Below are 19,388 nucleotides of genomic sequence, written 5' to 3' on the forward strand. Positions count from 1 at the left end.
TGAGTCCATGGTGAGGGCCAGTAATTTTCTCCTAATTTTAGTCTATGAAGCATATATTGTTGACTTTTGTGAACATAATTACACTATTTTGCAGATTTGACGATTGAGTTTCATACACTTAAATAATTTGTAGTTATTTACTGTTGCGATTTGGAGTTCAAAAATATGATTTTCATACACTTCAATATTTTGACTTTTGTGAACATAATTACACTATGAAGCATATAGGGCAGAAGGTTGCAGTGTGAGTTGTTTTAAAACCTGAATTTAGTGTTCAAAGGAAAATGCAATGCTCTTATATATATAACTTTATATATTGCATATATATAAAGCTACAAGTCCTCGCAAAAAATAGCTACAAGTCAAAGTTTGACATATGTTCACTGCTCAAGCAAACAATTAAATATGCTTGTCACATTTTTTAGATACGCATTACTAAGTTTCCCGTACTATAGTTGACTTCTCATGTTGTGGCACTCAATTTTTATAGCAGGAATGGCTGCTTAAGCACTTGTACTCATGGACAATTCTTAACAAGTAATAGGTGTGTAAAATCAAATTTGTAAGGTCGGTTGGCCAAAGCTTACCAAGACAGTCAAATTTATTAGGTCGGCTAGCCAAAGCTTACAAAGATAAGCGGACGAATATCCACACTTGAGAATTCTTGTAAGTTCTTATATTCCTACCACATATGTGCCGCTCGATTTTCGCATTTTGCATGTTGTGCTCTTTTACTAAAAATGTGAGTGTTTTTTCTTCCGTTACAACGCACGGGCACTTTTGCTAGTTGTAGATAAAATGTTTTGTCATCTATAAATTACATGCAAGACTTAAGATAAGACTACCTTATCAACCATTGTACATGTCCTTAACATCTTCTCTATGATGTAAAGGTTATCCAAACTGCACATATAGTGGATTATCGAAAATACAACTTATCAAATGGATGTGCCCCATTTTACATATACTGCTTGACATATAATAATTTACATCAGTACTTTTCGAACCTAGTGTTTGACGTGGCTTGAGTTCTTGTATCATTAGAACATTCAGATCTGAATATTAATCCAACAAGATGGAATTACCACGGGGAAATTGTACGTGTAGCAAGCAAAGAACAAGATAAAGATGGAGTACCTCGGGGGCTATGTTCGTCCCCGTTGCTTGATGCTTGGTCTCCACACCGAACCTGTTGTCCAGAACCCCCGCATCGCCGTGGTCTTGTTATCCATGGTCTCTGTCCCTCGGAGCCTCGGAGGTTAGTGGATTTGCAAAAGAGAGCAAGTAGTCTGTTTGTGTCTGTGTGTGACGAGGGGAAGGGGCCGGGGACGATTTTGTAGCGGGTTTCGGCAGCGCGGGGTTGACCGTCGCCGCGGGTACGTTTCCTCTGTTGCATACACCCTCCGGCCTCCGCGAGGCGTTGCGTCGCGCACGTTTCCTCCTTCGTTGCGTACACACGCATCGCATGCGCCCGAGACAAAGTACCAGCTGTAGTCAGTTTTTTGTATTCGCTGGCGATGAATGGAGGCGTTCCATACATCGCATGTCATCTCTCACGTGGAATGCTTGAACGGAGATGCATGGGCTGCAAGGACATCTCAAGGTTATATTTCAGTGTGGTCCCAATAAAAAAGGACCGCGAGTGTGCTTTGCTTAGCATTCACCGGCGCCGAATCTTAATCACAAGAAATTAGTCGGACAAGTATAACAGGTTGGCGTGCTTACTCCAAACAAGCTTTCTTCGCCCTTTATAAAATTGGAAAAAATTCCTATCCTATGCATGAAATGACAACTTATATAAAAATTGAAATACCTATCATCTCACTTTCTATCATTTTTCTATTACTGTGAAATTCCTATCCTATGAACCAAAGAAGGCCTGACATCACAGATGAAAAAAATCCTTGTGCAAGCACATCATTAGAAAAATGCCATCTTCGAGAGATTGTCACTTGGCATTAATCCAACACCAAGCATGTTAGTTGGAGTTGCCACACCTAACATAACATGAGACACCCTAGATGGTGAAAGCAAACTCTTCCCTCCAAACTTCATCGGCGAGCCCGTGGATTCGTCGACTCACTGCCTGCCACTTTGGCGGCGGGTGGCGGGAGGGGAACCCCGGTGCCTCCACTCCGGTTAGTAGTTTATGTTAGGATTCTTTAGTTCTCACAGGTGCGGCGTTCGTGCGGATGGTGATGCTACTTTTCGAGTTTGCCTTCCGGGCTATGGTCCTCCTCGAGTTTGTCAGGCTAATCGACGGAGCTTCAGCATAGATTCCTGCCGTCTCCTTGAGCGGTGAGGTTAGAGTTTCTCGTCATGTGGCGAGATTTGGTGTTTTCATATCTATGCAAGGGTTTTATGGCGACGATTGTGCCTCCAGGGCGCTGGTCCTTAGGGGATTCTGCACAAAGACTTCCCGCCTGCCATCCACAAGTTCAAGCCGGCTCCGGTAGGGAAGCGGCAACGGCGGCGCGTCAGCAGCTTGTTTGGCGGTTTTAGGTGGATTTGGAATCTCGGTCTATTTTTTATTGCCTTTGAGATGCTTTATTCTTTCGATGAACTTTGATAATAGATCTGGATCCTTTTCAAAAATCAAAAAAAACATGAGACACCCTAAGCTACTGATCGTGATCCATACTTAACAATAGTAAGATGCCATTCTATCTGGGGCATTTAATGATAAGTTAGCCTTACGTGTAACTTAGACGTATCCGAAGCATTTTGGGTACCACGAGAGCGCACGCTCGGCCATGGACGCGTGTGCTGTAATCAACAATGCAAGCTGTACTTTTATCCCTTTCCGTGTACGCCACTATGGTTTTGAGTGGTAATCGTCATAATTGCTGAGAAACAAAAGATGTGATCAATTGTATGTAGGGATGTCCCTCAGGAGGCGTCTGTTGAAAAAGAGGTGTCTCTTCAAAAAACCTCTTCATCATGTATATAAATGGCTTTTCCACATTGCAATGAAACTAGTGAATCGACTCTTTATTTATCTATTTTTCTTTCGCTGTACAACACGTTAACAGTACATAGCCTCTACTGAGAGAGCAACCGACCAAGACTAACACGGTTGCCCAGTAACACGGCCCTCTCGAACAACGACGGTAAGAAAAACAACAGCGGAACTACTTCACGGACGATTTTTGGCTGAACGATACATACACGATAGCTAATCCAAGCGCCTACAGCTATTCAGAATTGCTAATTGATGGTGCAAGGAGCCATGTCGTGCATGTATTGGCTAGCAATCGTCGTCTGTGTAGCAATCCAGGGTGCAAGTGGGACGGGTTGCAGGCAGCCCGCATCCCGCGCTTTAACCCGCGAGCAGACACGCGGGAGACGCGGGTCGTGGTATGCGAGATACGCAGGCCGCCGCGACGCCGCGACGCCGCCAGCCCGCCAGCTATATGCATGTATCAAAGATTTTTGCCAGCATTGCTACGCTGTTACAGCGAACAACGACGGCCACGTGCACTTCCGCGCGAGACGAAGCAGTCCAGCTGGCATCTGCGATGGCAGGGCGGCGCGAGCAGGCGGCCATCACGGCATGGAGGCGCGAGACACTACCTCCCTGGCGGTACTAAACAACAACCGTGCTATCCACAGCGAGGACAAGCATGCGTTTGCACGCATGATCCTGTACAGGAATCAATCAGGAATATTTAATAATTTAGTTGTCTTCTTCGGATTAAAACAGCATTGCTACACATGACGACGATTGCCAGCCGATACATGCACGACATGGCTCCTTGCATCGTCGATTAGCAATTCTGAACAGCTGTAGGTACTTGGATTAGCTATCGTGCATGTATCGTTCAGCCAAAAATACGTCTGTGAAGTAGTTCCGGGATTAAAATCAAATCTAATGATTGATTTTGTTTACATGTGCGAACATGCATGCGAGAACGACTTCACTGAATGGATCAATCGTACGACAAGCAAGATTGGGAACTCGATTAACCACGGAACTCCATCGTAGAGCAGAACTGGACCGCGGGGGTGGTGCCCTCTGTCCATAGGTAAGCAAGAGGGATAGAAGCGTGCTCGTTTGCCATCTGCGACACCGGACATTGCTCCAGGAGACGGACTGGACCTGCGGCGCCCAGCGCGAGAGGTGATCCTCAGCAATGACTCTGTTTCTCCTAGTATGGCCGCATATGTCAATGGCACGAATGCATCTCCCAACGTGGCCAGCAACCTCGGCCTCGACGCTCGGCTCCCAGCGGCATTGCCTCTAGTGATGGTGGCAGCCAACGGCCTGCGCGTCGCTGTCCGACCCTCGGTGCAGCGGCACGGCCAAGAAAGGCCGCTTGGGGCGAGGCCTGGTAGGCGGTGACGCCCCACCATGGCGGTTCAAGGAGAGGCACGGCCGGTGGCGGCACACGGGATACTCCAGGTGGCGGTTAGGGCGAAATTCCCCTCACAGTATGTTTGGATATTGATATTCAGGCCAAGATATTGATATTGGTATTAGATGGGCCGAATTTTGCTGTTCAGATACACTTGGAATTGAGTCCACGGAATTGGCCCGAGATATTCGATGACCCGCTCGAAAGCCTGCCTTTTTGTTCCCGAATTCAGAGGGGTCGAGCTAGATTTTCATTGTGATATTCGTTAACGCACCCGCACTTACCCCTTCGACCACGCTCACGAAAAGAAGAGGCAGAGCGGCGAGCGGGAGAAGAGGCGAACATGGCCGCGACATAGAGCATCCGGCAGCGCAGGTCAGCCCCTCCGCGCTCTTCTCCTTCTTCTTCGTTCTCTCCGGCCGACAGATCCACTCCTCCCCTGCATACCGCTTAGTCCTGCTGCCTCGCATCACCCCGCCGCCCCACTTCCTCACTTGTCCCGCCGTCCGCCGCCCATGGCCGCCCGCTTTTCCCATCAGCGCAGCGCCCCTCCGTCGCCGGATGTCACGGGAACCACCCCCTGGCCACTTCTTCCTCCCCCCCCTAGCCCCATACAGAAACCCTAAATCCCCAATCCCTTCTACTCACCACATATGTGTCACTATGCTCATTTATTTTTTTCCTTTTGATGAACACCAGGTTAGTGGATTGGTCAGCGGATCTGAAGGTCAGTGGATCGGAGCATGGATTCCGAGAAGCCAGATCAAAGGTAACTGAAGAAAACACCATCGCTCTGTTATTCTTGTGATGGTCTGATGGTGTAGAGATGTTCTTTTTATTTTTGTGATGGTTAGATCTGTTATGCTTGTTATGATTGCTTGAATGTGTGTGATAACCCACAAGTATAGGGGATCGCAAGAGTTTTCGAGGGTAGAGTATTCAACCCAAATTTATTGATTCGACACAAGAGAAGCCAAATAATATTCTCAAGTATTAGCAGCTGAGTTGTCAATTCAACAACACCTGGAAACTTAATATCTGCAGCAAAGTGTTTAGTAGCAAAGTAATATGATAGTAGTGGTAACGGTGGTAAAAGGTAACGGTAGCAAAAGCAATGTTTTTGGGTTTTGTAGTGATTGTAACAGTAGCAACGAAAAAGTAAATAAGCGAAGAACAATATAGGAAAAACTCGTAGGCATTGGATCGGTGATGGAGAATTATGCCGGATGCGATCAATCATGTAACAGTCATAACCTAGGATGACACAGAACTAGCTTCAGTTCATCAATGTAATGTAGGCATGTATTCCTTATATAGTCATACGTGCTTATGGAAAAGAACTTGCTTGACATTTTTTGTCCTACCGTCCCGTGGCAGCAGGGTCCTAATTGAAACTAAGGGATATTAAGGTCTCCTTTTAATAGAGTACCGGACCAAAGCATTAACACATAGTGAATACATGAACTCCTCAAACTACGGTCATCATCGGTAAGTATCCCTATTATTGTCACTTCGGGGTTAACGGATCATAACACATAATAGGTGACTATAGACTTGCAAGATAGGATCAAGAACTCTCATATATTGATGAAAACATAATAGGTTCAGATTTGAAATCATGGCACTCGGGTCCTAGTGACAAGCATTAAGCATAGCAAAGTCATAGCAATATCAATCTCAGAACATAGTGGATACTAGGGATCAAACTCTAACAAAACTAACTCGATTAAATGATAAATATCATCCAACCCATCACCATCCAGCAAGCCTACGATGGAATTATTCACGCACAGCGGTGAGCATCATGAAATTGGTGATGGAGGAAGGTTGATGATGACGATGGCGACGGATTCCCCTCTCCGGAGCCCCGAACGGACTCCAGATCAGCCCTCCCGAGAGAGTTTAGGGCTTGGCGGCGGCTCCGTATCGTAAAACGCGATGAATCCTTCTCTCTGTTTTTTTCCTCCCCGAAAGTGAATATACGAAGTCAAGGTTGACGTCGGTGGAGCGTCAGGGGGGCCACGAGGCAGGGGGCGTGCCCAGGGGGGTAGGGCGCGCCCCCCACCCTCATGGACAGTTGGTGGCCCCCGTGACGTGGATCTTTCTTCCAGTATTTTTATATATTCCAAAATAATTCTTCGTTGATTTTCTGGTCATTCCGAGAACTTTTATTTCTGCACAAAAATAACACCCTGGCAATTCTGCGGAAAACAGCATTAGTCCGGGTTAGTTTCATTCAAATCATGCAAGTTAGAGTCCAAAACAAGGGCATAAGTGTTTGGAAAAGTAGATACAACGGAGACGTATCAACTCCCCCAAGCTTAAACATTTGCTTGTCCTCAAGCAATTCAGTTGATAAACTGAAAGTGATAAAGAAAAACTTTTACAAACTCTGTTTGCTCTTGTTGTTGTAAATATGTAAAGCCAGCATTCAAGTTTTCAGCAAAGATTATGAACTAACCATATTCACAATAACACTTAGGTCTCATGTTTACTCATATCAATGGCATAATCAACTAGCGAGCAATAATAATAAATCTCGGATGACAACACTTTCTCAAAACAATCATGATATGATATAACAAGATGGTATCTCGCTAGCCTTTTCTGAGACCGCAAAACATAAATGCAGAGCACCTTTAAAGATCAAGGACTGACTAGACATTGTAATTCATGGTAAAAGAGATCCAGTCAAGTCATACTCAATGTAAACTAACAGTAATGAATGCAAATGACAACGGTGCTCTCCAACTGGTGCTTTTTAATAAGAGGATGATGACTCAACATAAAAGTAAATGGATAGGCCCTTCATAGAGGGAAGCAGGGATTTGTAGAGGTGTCAGAGCTCGGTTTTGAAATAGATATGAATAATATTTTGAGCGGGACTTTCATTGTCAACATAACAACCGAGATATCTCGATATCTTCCATGCTACACACATTATAGACGGTTCCCAAACAGAATGGTAAAGTTTATACTCCCCCTCCACCAACAAGCATCAATCCATGGCTTGCTCGAAACAACGAGTGCCTCCAACTAACAAGAGTCCCAGGGGATTTTTGTTTGCAGTTATTTTGATTTGATTTGCATAAAGCATGGGACTGGGCATTCCGGTGACCAGCCATTTTCTCATGAGTGAGGAGCGGAGTCCATTCCTCTTGAGAATAACCCGCCTAGCATGGAAGATACAGACAGCCCTAGTTGATACATGAGCTATTCGAGCATACAAAACAGAATGTTTATTTGAAGGTTTAGAGTTTGGCACATACAAATTTACTTGGAACGACAGGTAGATACCGTATATAGGTAGGTATGGTGGACACATATGGAATAACTTTGGGGTTTATGGAATTGAATGCACAAGCAATATTCCCGCTTAGTACAAGTGAAGGCTAGAAAAAGACTGGGAAGCGACCAGCTAGAGAGCGACAACAGTCAGGAATATGCATTAAAATCAATCAACACCGAATGCAGGCATGAGTAGGATATAATGCACCATGAACATAAATATCGTAGAGGCTATGTTGATTTTGTTTCAACTACATGCGTGAACATGTGCCAAGTCAAGCCACTCAAATCGTTCAAAAGAGGATACCACCCTATCATACCACATCACAACCATTTTACTAGCATGTTGGCACGCAAGGTAAACCATTATAAGCTCCTAGCTAATTAAGCATGACATAAGAAACTATAATCTCTAATTGTCATTGCAAACATGTTTCTTTCATAAGGCTGAATCAGGAACGATGAACTAATCCTATATACAAAAACAAGAGAGGTCGAGTTCATACCATATTTTCTCATCTCAATAAGTTCATCATATAATCATCATTATTGCCTTTCACTTGCACGACCGAATAGTGTGGAAAACAATAATAGTGCACGTGCATTGGACTAAGCTGGAATCTGCAAGCATTCAATTCAAGAAAGAAGACAATGTAATATGGGCTCTTTGTTAGATCAACAATAATGCATATAAGAGCCACTCAACATTTTCATTATGGTCTTCTCCTCTCAACCCCAAAAGAAAATAAACAAAACTATTTAGACGGGAAAGCTCCCAACAAGCAAAAGAAGAGCGAGACATCTTTTTGGGTTTTCTTTTTAATTACTATTACTATAGGCATGGAAAGTAAACTAGCTAAAAAGCTACAACTATTTTTTTGTTTTTTCTTAAGGTTTATCAAACACACAAGAAGAAAGCATAAAAAGGAAAATAAACTAGCATGGATATTACAGTGAAAAAGTATGAGCACCGACAACTAGCATGAGTGTGCGAACATGAATATAATGTCGGTGAGAAATACGTACTCCCCCAAGCTTAGGCTTTTGGCCTAAGTTGGTCTATGGCCACGGTTGGCCTGGCGGATATCCAAATTTGTATCTGGGGTCATACTGAGATGGATCCCCTGGTGCCACTAGTTGGCGATCTCTTCCGGGTTCCACTGATAAACAGACTGCATGCGAGGATCAAATTGTGGTTCCGGCTTTGGCTCTGTAGCTGGTGTGGGGTTTCGGTAGGCATGAATGGCCTCCGGTGGAACAAGGTACTTGCCTACAGATAAGTCAAACAAGGAAGGAGCAGGCAAAGTAATAGTCTTAGGGTGATTCTTATCAAATATCAGCTTGTACTTAAGCATCTTTTCCTTATTCTCAACGATAAAATCATGTGCTACCATACTCTTATAGTCTAGAAAAATAGGAGGTAGCAACTTTTCTTCTGTCTCATAATGCCTAATAGGTATGTTAAAATCTGCAGCGAGGCGCGAGGCGAAGATACCTCCCAAGATGGGGCCTTTAGTACGGTTAAGATTTAACCGCTTTGCAACAATACCGCTCATACTAAATGTGTCATCACGGAACAAGGCATGACACAAAATAACAATATCAGGGGCACTAAGGTTGCCACAGTTTCCGCGACCAATTAAGCATCTACTAGCAAATATTGCGAAGTAACGTAAAACAGGAAAATGTATGCTAGTAATTCTTGCATCGTTCCTCGTTTCCCCTACAGCAATTGTATCAATAAACCCTTCCACATTGTCATGATGTGGTTCCTCTACACTACCCTCAAAAGAGATCAAACAAACCCGACAAAAATCACGAAGTGACATCTCCTTATGCCCATCATATAAATAAAATTCCACCATAGGTGGTGAGCTCCTAGCATGGAAATGAAAGTTTTGCACAAAGATATTGGTGAGTAAGAGATACTGTTCGCGTTGGTCGTGGAGGAAGGCGGTGAGGCCTGCATTCTCAGCCAACTCATAAAAGTCATCATAAATCTCGGCTGCTCTCAAGAAATCATCACAAGGCCATTCACACGGCCGAACCTCCGCGGTGCGATGGAGATTATACTTGGGCTTCTTGTTCTCTTCACTTTGTTTATCCTTCGAGATTTGGCTCGATGAGCCCCTCAAAAATCTCTTCATCTTTTTCTGAAAATTTCTGAAATTGTTAGTAACTTCAAAATAAAAGTGAACCAAACTCAACAAAATTGATAGCAACTACTCCTGCAAGTGCCTAGAGACTATATCATGCATTAGAACTACTTGGGACCATATAAATTTGACATGCAAGCTCAAGAACAGGGTCACCTAAGAAGCAAAAATTTGCAATGAATAAATCACTAGAACAAAAACTAATTGCACCATTGGAGGAGTCACATACCAAAAAAATAATCCCCCAAAGCAGTTTTGTGAATGGAGCTTTGAGCTAGGAGATCGAAAATGGCAACAAAATGAGCTTGAACTCGGGTTTGAGCTGGTTGCTGAGTTTTGTGGGAGGAAGGAGTGTGTGGTAGCTGGAATAAGTGGAGGGGAGCCACCGTGGGCCCACGAGGCAGGGGGGCACGCCCAGGGGGTGGGCGCGCCCTAGACCCTCGTGGCCAGGTGCTTGCTCCCCCTGGTGTGTTCTCAGTGCCTAATATTTTCAAATATTCTAGAAAAAATCATATATAAATTTTAGGGCATTTGGAGAACTTTTATTTTTGGGGTATTTTTTATTGCACAGATAATTCAAAAAACTGACAGAAAATACTATTTTCGCTTTATTTAATATAAATAATAGAAAGTAAAAAGAGGGTACAGAGAGTTGTGTTTTCTAAATTCATCCATCTCATGCTCATCAAAAGGAATCCACTAACAAGGTTGATCAAGTCTTGTTAACAAACTCATTCCGAATTGCATGAAACCGGAGAATTTTCGAATAACACTAGGTTACCTCAACGGGGATATGCATGTCCCCAACAATAAGAATATCATAGTTCTTCTTGACAGTAGGAAAAGGAAATTCAAAACCTCCAATTGTAATAGTTGAAAATTTTCCAATAGAATTGATACTATGGACTTGAGGTTGTTTCCTTGGAAAGTGTACCGTATGCTCATTACCATTAACATGAAAAGTGGCATTGCCTTTGGTGCAATCAATAACAGCCCTTGCAGTATTCAAAAAGGGTCTTCCAAGAACAATAGACATACTATCGTCCTCGGGAATATCAAGAATAACAAAGTCCGTTAAAATAGTAGCGTTTGCAACCACAACAGGCACATCCTCACAAATACCGACAGGTATAGCAGTTGATTTACAGCCATTTGCAAAGATATTTCAGTAGGTGTCAACTTATTCAAATCAAGTCTACGATATAAAGAGAGAGGCATAACACTAACACCGGCTCCAAGATCACATAAAGCAGTTTTAACATAGTTTCTTTTAATGGAGTATGGTATAGTTGGTACTTCTGGATCTCCAAGTTTCTTTGGTATTCCACCCTTAAAAGTATAATTAGCAAGCATGGTGGAAATTTCAGCTTCCGGTATCTTTCTTTTATTAGTAACAATTTTCCTCATATATTTAGCATAAGGATTCATTTTAAGCATATCAGTCAAACGCATACACAAAAAGATAGGTCTAATCATTTCAGCAAAGCGCTCTAATTACTCATCATCCTTTTTCTTGGATGGTTTAGGAGGAAAAGGCATGGGTTTGTGAACCCATGGTTCTCTTTCTTTACCGTGCTTCCTAGCAACAAAATCTCTCTTATCGTAACGTTGATTCTTTGATTGTGGGTTATCAAGATCAATAGCAGTTTCAATCTCTACATCATTGTCATTACTAGGGTGAGCATCAATATGAACATAATCATGAACATTATCACTAGGTTCATGTTCATTAGCAGCTTGTGTTTCAGCATCAGAAATAGAAATATTATTGGGATTCTCAGGTGTGTCTACAACAGGTTCACGAGAAGCATGCGAAGTCCTATCATTTTTCTTTTTCTTCCTCTTAGAAGGACTAGGTGCATCAACGTTATTTCTCTGAGAATCCTGCTCAATTCTCTTAGGGTGGCCCTGAGGATACAAAGGTTCCCGAGTCATTTTACCACCTCTAGTCATAACTCTAACAACATTATCATTTTTCTTATTGTTTAATTCATTGAGCAAATCATTCTGAGCTTTAAGTACTTGTTCTACTTGAGTGGTAAGCATAGAAGCATGTTTACTAATAAGTTTAGGTTCACCTTTAACACTAGCCATACAATCACTCAAGTGTTCAATCATATAAGCATTATGTTTCAACTGTCTACCAATATAAGCATTAAAATCTTCTTGCTTAACCATAAAGTTATCAAATTCATTCAAACATTGGCCAGCAAACTTAGCAGGAGGGATTTCAGCTTTATCATATCTATAGTGAAAATTTACCTTTACTACCTGTGTCGGGTTATCGAGACCATGTGTTTCTTCAATAGGTGATGAATTAAGACCATGTATTTCTTCAATAGATGGTAAATTTTTAACATCTTCAGCTTTTATACCTTTTTCTTTGATAGATTTCTTTCCCTCTTGCATATCTTCAGGACTGAGAAATCAAATACCCCTTTCCTTCGGAGCTGGCTTAGGAGTTGGTTCAGGAAGTGTCCAATTATTTTCATTAGTCAACATATTATTCAATAGAATTTCAGCTTCATCAACTGTTCTTTCCCTGAAAACACAACCAGCACAACTATCCAGGTAATCTCTGAAAGCATCAGTTAGTCCATTATAAAAGATATCAAGTATTTCATTTTTCTTGAGAGGATGATCAAGCAAAGCATTAAGTAATTGGAGAAGCCTCCCCCAAGCTTGTGGGAGATTCTCTTCTTCAATTTGCACAAAATTATATATTTCCCTTAAAGCAGCTTGTTTCTTATGAGCGGGGAAATATTTAGCAGAGAAGTAGTAAATCATATCCTGGGGACTACGCACACAACCAGGATCAAGAGAATTAAACCATATCTTAGCATCACCCTTTAATGAGAATGGAAATAATTTAAGGATATAGTAGTAGCGAGTTTTCTCATCATTAGTGAACAGGGTGGCTATATCATTTAGTTTAGTAAGATGTGCCGCAACAGTTTCAGATTCATAGCCATAGAAAGGATCAGATTCAACCAAAGTAATTATATCAGGAACAACAGAGAAATCATAATCCTTATCAGTAATAAAGATAGGTGAAGTAGCATAAGCAGGATCATATTTCATTCTAGCATTCAGAGTTTTTTCTTTAAGCTTAGCTAATAATTTCTTAAGGTCACTTATGTCATTGCAGGCAATAAAGTCTCTAGCAGTTTCTTCATCCATAACATAACCCTTAGGAACAACAGTCAATTCATATCTAGGGGGAGAATCTTCATCATCACTTTCATCAATATTATTAGTTTCAATAATTTTATTCTCTCTAGCCCTAGCAAGTTGTTCCTCAAGAAATTCACCAAGTGGCATAGTAATATCAAGCATAGAAGTAGTTTCATCATAAGTATCATGCATAGCAGAAGTGGCATCATCAATAACATGCGACATATCAGAATTAGTAGCAGAAGCAGGTTTAGGTGTCGCAAGCTTACTCAAAACAGAAGGTGAATCAAGTGCAGAGCTAGATGGCAGTTCCTTACCTCCCCTCGTAGTTGAGGGAAAAATCTTAGTTCTTTGATCTTTCAAGTTCTTCATAATGATAAGCAGATATAAATCCCAAGTGACTCAAAGAATAGAGCTATGCTCCCCAGCCACGGTGCCAGAAAATGTTCTTGATAACCCACAAGTATAGGGGATCGCAATAGTTTTCGAGGGTAGAGTATTCAACCCAAATTTATTGATTCGACACAAGGGAAGTCAAAGAATATTCTCAAGTATTAGCAGCTGAGTTGTCAATTCAACCACACCTGGAAACTTAATATCTGCAACAAATTGTTTAGTAGCAAAGTAATATGATAGTAGTGGTAATGTTGGCAAAAGGTAACGGTAGCAAAAGCAATGTTTTGGGGTTTTGTAGTGATTGTAACAGTAGCAACGGAAAAGTAAATAAGCAAAGAACAATATAGGAAAAGCTCATAGGCATTGGATCGGAGATGGAGAATTATGTCGGATGCGATCGATCATGTAACAATCATAACCTAGGATGACACAGAACTAGCTTCAGTTCATCAATGTAATGTAGGCATGTATTCCGAATATAGTCATACGTGCTTATGGAAAAGAACTTGCATGACATCTTTTGTCCTACCCTCTCGTGGCAGTGGGGTCCTAATGGAAACTAAGGGATATTATGGCCTCCTTTTAATAGAGCACCGGACCAAAGCATTAACACATAGTGAATACATGAACTCCTCAAACTACGGTCATCACCGGTAAGTATCCCAATTATTGTCACTTCGGGGTTAACGGATCATAACACATAATAGGTGACTATAGACTTGCAAGATAGGATCAAGAACTCTCATATATTGATGAAAACATAATAGGTTCAGATCTGAAATCATGGCACTCGGGCCATAGTGACAAGCATTAAGCATAGCAAAGTCATAGCAACATCAATCTCAGAACATAGTGGATACTAGGGATCAAACCCTAACAAAACTAACTCGATTATATGATAAACTCATCCAACCCATCACCGTCCAGCAAGCCTACGATGGAATTACTCACGCACGGCGGTGAGCATCACGAAAATGGTGATGGAGGAAGGTTGATGATGACGATGGCGACGGATTCCCCTCTCCGGAGCCCCGAACGGACTCCAGATCAGCCCCCTGAGAGGGTTTAGGGCTTGGCGGTGGCTCCGTACCGTAAAACGCGAAGAATCCTTCTCTCTGTTTTTTCCTCCCCGAAAGTGAATATATGAAGTCAAGGTTGAGGTCGGTGGAGCGTCAGGGGGCCCACGAGGCAGGGGGCGCGCCCAGGGGGGTAGGGCGCGCCCCCACCCTCATGGATAGGTGGTGGCCCCCCTGACGTGGATCTTTCTTCCAGTATTTTTTATATATATTCCAAAATAATTCTCCGTTGATTTTCAGGTCATTCCGAGAACTTTTATTTCTGCAGAAAAATAACACCATGGCAATTCTGCGGAAAACAGCGTCAGTCCGGGTTAGTTCCATTCAAATCATGCAAGTTAGAGTCCAAAACAAGGGCAAAAGTGTTTGGAAAAGTAGATACGACAGAGATGTATCAGTGTGCTTTGCTTATTCATATTTAGAAATGATTGGTGCCTAATTATGTAATTATTGTGTAGCTCCATAACATCAGATCAACTAGACCTGATTTCTTACATAACTGAAGAGAACAAAAGGAGAAAGAGGAAAAGGATAATCTTGACAAAACTTTACTTTGAATCGGTTCTTCTCGGAATGGCAGACCTTATTTCACAGAGAGCACCTCGTGGAATATGTAGTTTTAGTGATGATGAGGACAAATACACACTTAGGAAGTACTTGTTGAAAGATATGTATGATGGCTCAGAAGTGGCATGCTATGATCATCTACACTTAACCAAAAGAAACTTTCATGATTTATGCACCATGTTGCGTGAGAGGTGTGGTCTAAGTGGTAGTTTGTATGTGTGTGTAGAAGAAAAGGTTGCCATGTTCTTGCTAGTAGTGGGCCACGGTCTGAAAATGAGGTTTCTTTGAGGCACATACAAGCGGTCTTTGGGAACTATAAGTACTCACTTTTCCGCAGTCTTAAGAGTCATTCTATCTATGCACGGGGAGTTCATTAAGCTTCCATATGCTAATGTACAACCTCCCGATGATTACAAATGGAAGTGGTTTGGTGATGCACTTGCAGCACTAGATGGTTGTCATGTAGATGTTTCAGTTCCTGTGGCTGCCCAAGGGAGGTACAGGAGTAGAAAGCAAGCTGTCACTACTAACATGCTCGGTGTGGTGGACTGGAACATGAAATTTCTATATGTCTTACCTGGCTGGGAAGGTTCCGCTTCTGACTCAAGAGTCCTTCATGACTCCATGAGAATTGATTGCTAAGATGCATTTGTTGTACCTCATGGTATGGCTTTTTTCTTGACATTTTGTTCTCTTTAATTGCATATGTCACAACCAACCTAATTGGCTTGTTTACCAATAGGAAAATATTACTTGGATGCTGCTGGTTACACGAATGGGCCTGGATTCCTAGCTCCATTCAGATCCACTCGGTATCACTTGAAAGAGTGGGCATCAAGTCAACAACAACCCCAAACTGCCAAAGAGCTATATAACTTGCGCCACTCTCGTGCTAGAAATGTAGTAGAGATAACTTTTGGGTTGTGTAAGAAGAAGTGGGGTATTCTTCGCACTCAAAGTTTCTTTGATATAAAGGATCAGGTACATGTGTCCATTGGGTTTTCAATAAGATGCCTACCGGAATGAGAAATCATTAATGCTTAATTAAAAAAACATTCTTGCAGATTCGAATCATTAATGATTTTTGTGTGTAACACAACTTTGCGAGGGATAGGCAGCATATGATGGACAACTTATTTCTATAAGAAGTGGATAATGAACTAGCTTCTCAGCCAACTGAGGCTGATGATGTTAACTCAATTAGAAGTGTCCAAGTCACTAATGCATGGACCAACTTCAGGAACCAACTATCTAATGACATGTTTGCTGAATATGTTGTGGCGCATGCAAATTTATAGCAGTAGTACGACATGTGGATTAGCAAGATGGTGTTCTTTGCTTTTGTGGTAGCTAGATGTTGGATTAGAAAGATGGTGTTCTTCGCTTTTATGCTAGCTAGATGATGGATTAGCTGGATGTTATCTTTCGTGCATAGCTATTGGATGTTGTCTTTTGGACATTTTGTACATCATCACCATGAGAAAGCAATTAATATAAGTTTCCTTTTGTTTGTCAATTGTTATTCAATTTTTTTCTTTTAGCACCATGGTTGAAGAAACAAAGAAGAAGTATAGTAGAGATTACTTGACATGGACAGATGAGATGGACAAGGTATTGTTGGATGTCTTTGTTGAACATCACAACAGAGGTGATCAGGCCCAAAATGGATGGAAACCACATGTGTACACTGCTGCTATAAAGGAAATACGTAATAAGTGTGTACTGCATGCCACAAAGGACAAAATATGTTCAAGGATGAAGACTTTTGACAAGCACTATGGTACGATTAGCAAGATTCTTTCTCGGAGTGGATTTGGTTGTGACTGGGTCAATAACAAGCTACTCATGGATAGTGATGATGTGTGAAACAAATATGTCGAGGTAAAAAATGATGCTTCATTAATTTATTATATGTCATACATATATGCAAGTGATTTACTTTGTATGTGTGTGCAGGCTAATCTGAAGGCAGCTTGTTAAAAGAACAAAGAAGTGAGGAATTGGGAGGCAATCTGCAAAATATACTCCAAAGATAATGCAACCGGTGACGGTGCAATGACGGGTACTGAAAGTGAAGCGCAACCAATAGAACTAGACGAAGTAGTCATCGAAGCCTCTCCAGAATTGCCACCAAAAAGGCAGCGAACAGGTGATGCTATCTTGTGCATGCTTGGAGACATGAAGGGTTCTTTCCAAGATGCTTTGGAATCACTTGAGCCACTAGAACTGCCCAAGGTTACTCCTCCTCTTGAAATCCTTGCTGCCCCTTAAAAGATCCCAGACATGAATCGTTCAGACATGTTGCGAGCATATGGTAAACTCACCCTTAGTGAACGCTTATTCCAAGCGCTTATGGAGTTACCTATGGAGTTTAGGAAGGAATGGTTGTCGATGCTCAACGAGAGGAACAACATTTGATTAGTTTCAAGTGCTTATGTGTCATTTCTTTGTTCCAAGTAATAGCTATGAACTTGCTGGACTAATTACTATGTTATTGTAAAGATGGAAAACACTTGTACCGTGTGCTTCATTTCCAAAAACACATGTACTTGAAATTCCTATGTTATGTGATGTTGTTGGCTATGTGCTGCTGATTTGTAAGTGCTGCTGATGTATGTGTTGTTATTGCTGTATAAGTGCTGATGTACAAGTGCTACTGTGGAAGTGCTGCCGCTTTTGTATAAGTGTTGCTGCTGCTGTATAAGTGTTGCTGCTATAGAATAAGCGCTGCTGTATAAGTTATGTTGTTGTATATTGGATAAGTGCATCTACCCTATAATTTCTGCCATTGTATTCTTCATATATAATCATTCAAAAAATATTTTGCATATAATTTAGTTTCAAACATTACATCAAAGTTCATTTTTGGTCATTTGACAAAATGGACAATTCCAATGTAGAGAATGACCATCCAAACAAGCTTCAGAATTGAGCCTCTCAGTCGAATTCCAAGTGGCAATTCTATGCACATCCAAACAACAGAATTCATGATCAATGTCAACATAAAAGTCAATGAGATTTGATATTGGGGCCAATTCAATGCCATGGCCCTAAATATCAACATCCAAACAAAGCGTCAAAGATTGGTGACTCCACGCGGAAAGGAGAAGCCTATCTCCTTGGTCTATTTTACAAATTAGCCCTCGGCTTATTCTATAATTCCTTATAAGTCCACAAAGTTTCGGTTTCAACTCTTAGGCTTATAAGACTGTGAATTTAGCCCTTAGTATTATTGAAAATTGCAAACAATTCATCGTGCTTGTTGGACTTAGCAGTTTAGCCCTCAGGCTTACTATTTTTCAGCATTTTAAGTATAAGGTTATTGTTAATTCATTTTATGCCTTGGGCTTCAGAGCAAATACTTGTTGAATTGCATAATAAAATATTATGCATCATTTTACATTACATGATGTAAAATGTTCATATTTATTTGTATTACATTGGTAATACTATTGCAAATCAATATGTTGATTAAATTGTTTTGCTGGAAATATGTTGATTTCATTTTTCACATACAAATGGAAATTGCTTGCAAATTTGGGAAACACAAGGTAGTGAAGTGTTTGACACTACCTGACTATGTCAAATTTACATTTGTTATAAGGAATCAAGAAATGGTACCTACTGCTTAATTGCGGATTATCCAATGTTATTATGAGGTCTATATTTTGTCTTTCTAAGATAATGACTACCTTCAATTTTGCACACAACTTATGGATTGTATTATGGAAATGAATTAATTTCGTTCATAACTGTGAGGTCTACACCACCATGTGGTGATTACCTTCAATGTGTTTTTAACTAACACAAGGTTGTGATAAGTACCATAAGAGTGAGGTCTAAACTACTTAGTAGTGATTATCTCCATGTATTTAAAGCCCAAACGAGGGCACAAAACTTATGACATAGACATAATGAGGCCCGCACTGTTGGTGCCAACCTTCATGATGCGTTTTCCAAATATTTGCCAATTCCATAGCTTTTTTTTATTGTTTGTGACGGTCGTGTCACATACTCCATCAGGGGAACAATCCAAGGCATTCGTAGTGACTATGTTGCATATTGTGCTATGAAGGGAATTATGCAGAATACTTACATATCTTGGTGATTACCTTCCATGTGTACACAACTTTTGAGATATAATCATAGCATGGAATTAAATTTCGTATACAACTGAGAGGTTTATTCCACTTCGTGGTATTTACCTTTACGTTTTTCAAATAACGTAACATTACAGAGGCTATGATACAGTGGAACTCTCCATTAGTGCGAGGCACCACTAGATGGTTTACTACCTCTATGTGTTCTAGGGGAATTAAAGGTTCATCCCTTTTGGAGTGGTCACCTTTAATCTGAAGATCTACACCACAACGTGG

General features: G+C 41.3%; 2 pseudogenes; both read left to right on the forward strand.

Annotated features, from left to right (window-relative positions):
- The first annotated feature begins 4,153 nt into the window (after positions 1-4,153).
- On the forward strand, positions 4,154-16,310 carry LOC147961549 (uncharacterized; annotated as a pseudogene).
- A 247-nt stretch (positions 16,311-16,557) lies between these two features.
- Positions 16,558-17,430, forward strand: LOC147961550 (uncharacterized; annotated as a pseudogene).
- Positions 17,431-19,388: the final 1,958 nt, after the last annotated feature.

The sequence above is a fragment of the Triticum urartu genome, chromosome 7A (genome assembly GCF_056163025.1).
Source record: "Triticum urartu cultivar PI428250 chromosome 7A, HENAU_Tu73, whole genome shotgun sequence".
Taxonomy (NCBI): domain Eukaryota; kingdom Viridiplantae; phylum Streptophyta; class Magnoliopsida; order Poales; family Poaceae; genus Triticum; species Triticum urartu.